The following is a 10,269-nucleotide window of genomic DNA, read 5'->3' on the forward strand; positions in this document are numbered from 1 at the left end:
TGGCTGTATACAATTGTAAAAATTCTTTGAACTGAACGTTTACAGTCCATGTATTTTATTGTACATAAATTATACCTTAATTAAAAAAGAGAAGACATCTGGGGACTTCCCTGGTGGTCCAGTGGTAAAGAATCTGCCTTCCAATGCAGGGGACGTGGGTTTGATCCCTGATCGGAGAACTAAGATCCCACGTGCCGTGGGACAACTAAGCCCACGCACCGCAACTACTGAGCTCACGCGCCTCAGTGAGAGCCTGGGTGCCAGAAACTACAGAGGCCACGTGCTCTGGAGCCCGCACACCGCAACTAGAGAGAGGAAACTAACGCACCGCAACTAGAGAGAGGAAACTAACGCACCACAACTAGAGAGAAGCCCACGCACTGCTACAACTAGAGAGAAAACCACGCCACCACTAGAGAGAAGCCCATGCGCCACTACAACTAGAGAGAGAAAACCCACGCACCACAACTAGAGAGAAGCCCATGCACTGCAAGGAAGAGCCTGCACGCCGCAACGAAAGATCCCGCATGCCTCAGTGAAGATCCCACACACCGCAACTAAGACCCAATGCAGATTAAAAAAAAGAGAGAGAGAAGACATCCACAACAAAAATTAAATGACAATATGAGATATCAAAGGGTAATATTTGATGAAGTGCCAAACTCAAGGTACAAATAACAGATAGTGAAAGTATGAACAAAGACATAGAAAATATTATTTAATATTGAAAGCTAGATATTTTAAGATAAATTATTACATACATACAGAAAAGTACTATATCATAGGATATACAACTCAATGAATTTTTACAAACTGAACACACCTATGCAACCTGTACCTGGATCAAGAAACAAAACATGACCTCTCTTGGGTGTCCTTCTGGTCATAAGCCTTACTCTAAAAGTAACTGTCTCGGTTATTAAAAGCATAGATTTCTTTTGTCTGTTTCTGGACATTTTATAAATGAAATCATATATTTCTGGCTTTTTTTCTCAATAGTACCTTTGTGACATTCATCCATACTGCTGTGTACTTTTAGATGGTTCAGTCTTGTTGCTGTATAGTATTCCATTATGTGAACATACCACAGTCCATTTACTCATTCTGTTTTTGTTGGGCATTTGATAATTTCCAGTTTGGGCTACTACAGATAGAATTACGGTGAACATTCTAGTACCTTATATTGGCGAACAGATGTGTGCGTTTCTTTTGGGTATACACTTAGCCGTGAGATTGTCAGGTCACTGGACATGCATGTGTTTGAGCTTGAGTAGTTATGGTAAGTCAGTTTTCCAGAGTGATTGTAAAGAGCTAGGACACATTTGGCTGAGGAAGGGTCAAAGTGATGTGCTCATTCATTGGAGATAGGAGTGAATGGGAAAGAAGCATGTCAGACCCAGGGTTTGAAAAGTAGATGACTGAAAAATGCAGGCTTATTGACAGAAATAGTAAAGTCAGTCCTTTTAAAAATTATTCATTTTTTGGCCTCTCTCAAAGAATTTTATAGGAGATAATTAAGCATTTCCTTGGTGACTTCAGAATCCTCATAAGAGTATTAGCTATGTTCTATTCTTTAATATACTGATGCCCCAGGGTTTATTGGTATTTGCAGGGCCTATGTTTAAATGATTCCTGATTGCTGTGCTTTTGCTTTTGTGTTTGTTTATTTGATTAAAATGTTTTCCTCTTTCATTTTGAGGACCACTTCCTAGTGCTGGCAGCAGTCACTTTGTCCTCACAACTTCTAAGCTGCCGCATTAATTTGAATGTGATTAGATGGAGGTTCTGCTTCTCATTATAAAGCCTCTTGGCAGTTGTGACACAAGCATTTTTTTCATGCTTGATTCACAGCTGCATTTTAGATCAAGGGTTGGTAAACTAGGCCCCTATAGGCCAAATCCACACCACTGCCTATTTTTGTAAATTAAGCTTCATTAAGCCACACCCATTTGTTTACATATTGTCTCAAACTGCTTTTCTGCAGTGGCAGAATTAGGTAGTTGTGACAGTGACCCTGTGGCCCACAAATCTGAAATATTTATTTACTAACTGGCCTTTCACGTCACATAGCCCCTGGAAAACTTATCTGTATACTCGTGAGATAATAAGAGTGAAAAAGCAAGTAATTCCTTAGTTTATGAAAAGAGGCTTGACTCCCAGGGATCCCCAAACTATACTTTAAGAACCACTGATCTAGAACATAGTGCTTTCCAGCAATCTCTAAAGCTGTAATGAATTAGAAAATTTTTTAAAATTATGATAAAATATATATAACATGAACTTTGCCTACTTTTTTTTAAAGATTTTTTTGATGTGGACCATTTTTAAAGTTTTTATTGAATTTGTTACAATATTGCTTCTGTTTTATGTTTTGTTTTGGTTTTTTTCTGGCCAGGAGGCATGTGGGATCTTATTTCCCTGACCAGGGATGGAACCCACACCCCCTGCATTGGAAGGCGAAGTCTTAACCACTGGACCACCAGGGAAGTCCCTGAACTTTGCCTTCTTAACTATTTTGTAAAGTGTACAACTCAGTGGCATTAAATTCACAATGTTGTTCAACCATCACCACTATTTCCAGAATTTTTTATCACCCAAACAGAAACTCTGTATCTGTTAAGCAATAACTCTCTAGTCCCCTGTCTTCACTTCCCTGCCCCCGATAACCTCTAATCTACTTTCTATCTCTATAAATTAGCCTACTCTATATTTTCATATAAGTGAATTTGTACAATATTTGTCTTTTTGCATCTAGCTTATTTCATTTAGAATAATGTCTTCAGGGTTCATCTTTGTTGTAGCATGTATCAGAACTTCATTCCTTTTCATCCCTGAATGATATTCCTTTGTGTTTATACCACATTTTGTTCTTTTGCTCATCAGTTGATGGACACCTGGGTTGTTTTCATCCTTAGCTATTGTGAATAATGCTGCTGTGAACATTGGTGTACAAGTATCTGTTTTAGTCTGTTTTAATATCTTTTGGGAGTACCTAGAGTTGCTGGGTCATAAGGTAATTCTATGTTTAACTTTTTGAATACCTGCCAAACTTTTTCCACATGACTGTACCATTTTACATTCTCACCAGCAGTCTAAGAGTTCCAGTTTTCCAATCCTTGTCAACACTTGTTATTTTCCATTTTTTTATTATAGCCATTCTAGTAGATGTAGATTAGAAAATGTCTACAACCATTAACAAATTCCCAGAGTATCCTAATGATGTTGTTAATTGGTAACACATTTCCATTCATATTTTCTAACATTGTCACCAAAACTAATTTTAAGGGATTTCCCCATAAGTATCCAGAAATGAATATGAAATATTCATATCAAGCCATATTTAAAGTGTCTCTAATAGTTAACATATATAATCCAGTTTTGCTTTTACTGTTTTGATTATTGCATCTAAAAAATGCTCACTGAGAAAACATAAAATACAAAAGTATAAAGAAGATAACCAAAATCACTTCTTTTTACATTTTTTTTTATTGGAGTAAAATATACATAAGGTCAAATTTATCATTTTAACCATTTTTAAGTGTACATTTCTCTGGCAGTTAGTACATTCACACTCTTGTGCAAAAATCATCTCCACCATCAATCTCCAGAACTTTTTCATCTTCCCCAGCTAAAACTCTGTACCCATTAAACACTAACTCCCCATTCTCCCCTTCCCCTAACCTCTGGCAATCACCATGACAATTTGTCTCTATGAATTTGACTATTCTTTGTACCTTAAGTAAGTGGAATCATGCAGTATTTGTGTTTTTGTGACTGACTTATTTCACTTACTATAATGTTTTCAAGTTTTATCCATGAGGGAGGGAGTATGTGTCAGAATTCCCTTCCTTTTTGAGGCTGAATATTATTCCATTCTATGTATATAGCACATTTTGTTTATCCATTCATCACTTGAGTTGCTTCCACCTTTTGGCTATTGTAAAAATGCTGCTGTGAACATGGATGTACAAATCAAAATCACTTTTAATCCTACAGCCCAGAGAAAATAGCAATTAGCCATTTGGTACACTCCCTTCTTTTTTTTTAAAAAAAAAGGGTTATTATTATTATTTTTTAACTTTATTTATTTATTTATTTTGGCCATGACATGCGGCATGCGGAATCTTTGCAGGATCTTAGTTCCCCGACAAGGGGTCAAATCCGTGACCCCTGCATTGGGAGGGGAGCACGGGGTCTTAACCACTGGACCACCAGGGAAGCGCCTACTCCTTTCTTATGTTTAATTTGTAATAAATATACACACAAGCATAGACATATATGTATAATTCTAATAGAAATCATACTCAAAGTAGTTTTTATCAGTTTTTTGTTTTGTTCTGTTCTGTGGGGTTTTCCCCTTAATATAGTTGCATGCGTTCTTATCATTAAAAGCATTTTCAAAAATGCCATTTTAAAATAGTGATTTAACAGTTGGTCACATGGATATTCCATGAATTATTTAATCATTCTCCTCTTATGGAACATATATCGATAGTTTGTTTCCAACTTTTTTTTCTTATAAACAATGTTTTACATCAGTATTTGACAACCTGTCTGATAATTTCTTAAGTATGTCTTCCTCGGTATAGAAAAAAATAATTACTTTCTCAGTGTTTCCATTGTGTGATTTTTTTATATTTTAATGTCTGTGTTTTTTAATTGGGAGGGTGGTTAGATAGCACATAAGGTCAAAATACTTGGAAAAATATTTGACTATCCCTAACATGCTATTTTAAGACTCAGACAACATAATTTACAGTACTTGTTTGTGATTTTATGAAACCTATACATCATAGTATCCCTTCTTTTGAGCGATTTTTCTCAATTAACATTCTTTGTTACCCCATTCTTTTCACTGTGTATCATTCTTTTAGTACTCATATACTTTGAAGTGCTTTTGTATAATAGTTTAAAGGGAATATCTTTTTGAAATATAGAACAATACTTCTTGACTATTAACTATAATTTGATTGTGGGCAAAGGTTTTATTAGAGATCATAATTTCAGTTAAAACATTACTGAATTGCAGTTTTTTGTGAAAGTACTGAGTAATTTTATCATTTTTTTCTTAATCCACATTTCCCCTCCCCCCTTTTTCAGAATGATGGCTTTCATGAGTTGGCTATATGGATTTTTTTAAAGGACAAACAGTAATGAAATATTTGAAGCATTTGTTCCTGAAAATTATGAACATTTAAACAAATTCTACCTCTGTCAACTTTTATTTAAATCAGTGAATATTTATGTTAAAATTTGGTTTAAAAGAGATATATCTATGTGTATATTTTCATATATATGACAGAACAGAATATATATGAATAGTACTAATGTTATATCTGTATTTTTATTATTCCTGACTTAAATTACTTCTCAAAGTGTGTTTATACTGTGAATTAATATGATGTGTTATTCACATTGTGCTTTAATAATCTTTTTCTTAATGAGCCATGATATATGTATATAAATATTCTAGTTTCCATGCCTGTGTTTATAACCCATATCGTTAATACATTCACAAGGGATGATCAACTTTGATGCTATGCTGTCATGTTTAACTTTTTTCTTCTAAATGTAAAATTAATTATGTACCAATATGCTGTCTATCATTGAGGGGACCATATTCAGGTCTATTCTTACAATAGCAAAGGTCTTGATAAAATAATGGTTACCATATGTAATTTGTTATTGCCAACTAGAAGAACTGTGATAGAAAAGATACATTCATATATTATATACAATATTATACTATTTTGGCTACCACATGGACTCTTCACATAATATAAACGCTATCAAAATTAAACTAAAAGCTGTATTTAGAATTTTGTAAAACGATAGAACAGAAATTTGGGATTTTTTCAGTAAATAAAATTTCTCACTGTACTAATCTAAAATTTTGAATACAAAAGTATCAATATATGGGGTAAATACAGTAAAACATTTTGTTAAAATTCCATTATACATTCAATAATATCCAGTTTTTTTTGCTTTGGTTTTGGTTTTTTTTTGTGGTATGCGGGCCTCTCACTGTTGTGGTCTCTCCCGTTGCGGAGCACAGGCTCCGGACGCGCAGGCTCAGAGGCCATGGCTCACGGGCGCAGCCGCTCCACGGCATGTGGGATCTTCCTGGACCAGGGCACGAACCCGTGTCCCCTGCATCGGCAGGCGGACTCTCAACCGCTGTGCCATCAGGGAAGCCCCAATATCCAGTTTTTTGCTTCTAAACCTGTGTGTTGTAATTTATCAGTCTTCTAGAATAGTATGTAAACACTGACCTGTTGTGGCATATTAGATAGAAAACAGCTTTTTACAGTGAATTTTCAAAGTTGTAACTTTAAAGGATTTAGATATATACAGATATTAATAAAAGAACAAAAGTACAAAATAGATTGTCATACAAAAACTAATCGTGTTTAAGCCATACACATTTGAAGAAAATCCTGTTCTTAATAGATTTCATTATGATTGAAAAAGAAGAACTTAAAAACTAGCATTGGAAAATGGAAGACCAATTATTTATGATACATTTTATTTCCTCCTGTGGTTTAATAAAGTGGAGTTTGTGTGTGAGTGTTTATGTGTACCTGGGGGTGGGCAGTACTCTTTTTCTAAAACTAATATTCCTTATATGTTCTCATTATGCCCTTTGCAGTAATTAAGTGTGTATTTGGTGTGATGTGGCTTACTTTTTCACCATCTATGTAATTTTATGTATTCTGTCTCCTGTGTGTGAATTCATGTATTACAGCAAAATACAATAGAAATGGGACTATTTACAATGTTATATGGAAAATCTTTTAATAAATATATGTAAATAAAATTTAGAAATTTGTCCCCACCTTTTCCCCAAAGCAACAGCAAGGCATATTTTGTTACATATTTTATTTTTAATGTTTCTATAATTAAAAAATGTATAGTTTGCCATAATTGTTATTTTCATAACCATGATACAATTTTTTAAAGTAGTTTTATCTTGAAATACTGAATGTTCTGACCTTTTTTTTTTTTTTGCGGTACACAGGCCTCTCACTGCTGTGGCCTCTCCCGTTGCAGAGCACAGGCTCCGGATACACAGGCTAAGCAGCCATGGCTCACGGGCCCAGCCGCTCCACGGCATGTGGGACCCTCCCGGACCGGGGCACGAACCCGTGTCCCCTGCATCGGCAGGCGAACTCTCAACAACTGCACCACCAGGGAAGCCCCCTGACCTTTTATAGATGTTTTTAATTTGTTTTAAATAATTTTAAATTATAGAGCTTGACATAGATTTTCCAATAAACTTTCCAGTCAATTTATTTTCTATTTCTTACAAATAATTTTGTTTAATGGTAGAAATATTCTTAATTCTAAAGTTTAGTATAATTTATTCAAATCAAATTTTATCATAGTGGGATATGGAGAAGTCTCTGAACTCAGATTCCAGGCACTTTCTTTTTTTTTTCTTTTTAACATCTTTATTGGAGTATAATTGCTTTACAATGTTGTGTTTGTTTCTGCTGAATAACAAAGTGAATCAGCTAAACGTGTACATATCCCCTCCCTCTTGCATCTCCCTCCCACCCTCCCTATCCCACCCCTCTGGGTGGTCATAAACCACGGAGCTGATCTCCCGGTGCTACGCGGCTGCTTCCCACTAGCTATCTATTTTACATTGGTAGTGTATATATGTCAGTGCCACTCTCTCACTTCATCCCAGCTTATCCTTCCCCCTCCCCATGTCCTCAAGTCCATTCTCTATATCTGCATCTTTATTCCTGTCCTGCCCCTAGGTTCATCAGAACCATTTCTTTTTTTCAGATTCCATATATATGTGTTAGCATAACGGTATTTGTTTTTTTCTTTCTGACTTACTTCACTCTGTATGAGAGACCCTAGGTCCATCCACCTCACTACAGATAACTCAATTTCGTTTCTTTTTATGGCTGAGTAATATTCCATTGTATATATGTGCCACGTCTTCTTTATCCATTCATCTGTCAATGGATACTTAGGTTGCTTCCATGTCCTGGCTATTGTAAATAGAGCTGCAATGAACATTGTGGTACATGACTCCTTTTGAATTATGGTTTTCTCAGAGTATATGCTGAGTAGTGGGATTGTTGGGTCGTATGGTAGTTCTATTTTTAGTTTTTTAAGGAACCTCCATACTGTTCTCCATAGTGGCTATATCAATTTACATTCCCACCAACAGTGCAAGAGGGTTCCCTTTTCTCCACACCCTCTCCAACATTTATTGTTTGTAGATTTTTTGATGATGGCCAACTGGCACAAAAACAGAAATACAGATCAATGGAACAGGTTAGGAAGCCCCAGAGATAAACCCACACACATATGGTCACCTTATCTTTGATAAAGGAGGCAAGAATATACAATGGAGAAAAGACAGCCTCTTCAATAAGTGGTTCTGGGAAAACTGGACAGCTACATGTAAAAGAATGAAATTAGAACACTCCCTAACACCATATACAAAAATAAACTAAAAATGGATTAAAGACCCAAATGTAAGGCCAGACACTATCAAACTCTTAGAGGAAATCATAGGCAGAACACTCTGTGAGATAAATCACAGCAAGATCCTTTTTGACCCACCTCCTAGAGAAATGGAAATAAAAACAAAAATAGACAAATGGGACCTAATGAAACTTAAAAGCTTTTGCACAGCAAAGGAAACCATAAACAAGATGAAAAGACAACCCTCAGGATGGGAGAAAATATTTGCAAGCGAAGCAACTGACAAAGGATTAATCTCTAAAATTTACAAGCAGTTCATGCAGCTCAACATCAGAAAAACAACCCAATCCAAAAATGGGCAGAAGACCTAAATAGACATTTCTCCAAAGAAGATATACAGATTGCCAACAAACACATGAAAGGTTGCTCAACATCACTAATCGTTAGAGAAATGCAAGTGAAGACTACAATGAGGTATCACCTCACACCAGTCAGAATGGCCATCATCAAAAAATACCTCCCATTTTTAATCTCCCACTTTAAAACCCTCTCGAACCATACCATTCCATTTTTCATACTCTTTATAGCTAAAGTTCCTTGAAAGGAGTTATCCATACTCACTTCATGCCACCTTTCCTTCTTGAACTATTCTAATCACAATTTATTCCCATTACTCCAGTCAAACCATTCTTATCAAGGCACACACAACCCCCATGTGTTCTTTATTTCCACTATTACCTTTTTCATACCTAATATTTCCACTTAGTGCTTTTTCATTATGTTTTGTTGTTTGATACTGCTCCTATTTTTCTTTGAGGAAGGATTAGGTATAGATATAGCTTTAAAATAGTGCATTTGAAGATAAGATTGAGGACTTTTTCCAGAAGGCATCAGAAAAAGAGATCGAAAATGTAAAAGAAAAGATGAGCATCATAGAGGATATGTGTAGGAGTGCCAACATCCAGGTAATAATGAGCCTTAGAAATGAGACATATTAGAAAGGAGTGTAGAAAATAGTTTAAGAAATAATGGAGATAAATGTCCCCAAATTAAGGATACTTTAATAAAGTCTGAGGTCTTTATTAAAAGGGCCCAGAGAAAGCCAAGTAGGAGAGAAGGAAAAACCCACATTTAGACACAATATTGAAGACAGGAGAGAAATTATAAAAGCTTCAGAGAGAAAACAGGTCACCTAAAAAGGAACAAGGATCAGATTTACATCTGTTATGGACTGAATGTGTCTCCCAAAATTGCTATGTGGAAACCCTATTTTCTAATGTGATGATATTAGGAGGTGGGGCCTTTGGGAGGTAATTAGGTCATGAGGGTGGAGCCCTTATGAATGGGATTAGTACCCTTGTAAAAGGAATCCCAAAAAGCTCTCACCCTCTCTGCTGTATGAGGGTACAATAATAAGTCAGCAGTCTATAACCCAGAAAAGGGCTCTCACCAGAACCTGACCATGCTGGCACCCTTATCTCGGACTTCTAGCCTCCAAAACCATGAGAAATAAATTGTTACTGTTTACCAATCTATGGTAAATTATTATAGCAATTCCAACAGACTGAGACAACATCAACCTTCTTACACTGGAAACGAGCAACATAGTATTTTTAGAATATTGAAAGAAATGAATTTTGAACCTATTTTATTATAACTATGCTGTCATTCAAATCTGAAGGTGTAATAAAAATGTTCTTAGGCATACAGAGTCTCAGAATGTTTGTCAAGTGAAGATCAACACTGAAAAAACTTGAAGTAATCAGAGAAGTAGGTATAGAAGATGCTGCAAGAGATGTGATAATTAAAGATAATCAAATA

General features: G+C 35.6%; 1 protein-coding gene across 1 annotated transcript in view; it reads left to right on the forward strand.

The window, feature by feature from the left end:
• Positions 1-7,271, forward strand: part of CEP135 (centrosomal protein 135) — a gene marked incomplete at its 5' end in the record, with an annotated part of 73,896 nt that extends 66,625 nt beyond the window's left edge. Inside the window, one exon of the mRNA XM_079701544.1 lies at positions 7,019-7,271. The remainder of the gene's footprint in view (positions 1-7,018) is intronic.
• Between the last annotated feature and the right edge of the window lie 2,998 nt (positions 7,272-10,269).

This window comes from Hyperoodon ampullatus, assembly GCF_949752795.1.
Source record: "Hyperoodon ampullatus genome assembly, chromosome: 1".
In the NCBI taxonomy this organism is placed as follows: Eukaryota; Metazoa; Chordata; class Mammalia; order Artiodactyla; family Ziphiidae; genus Hyperoodon; species Hyperoodon ampullatus.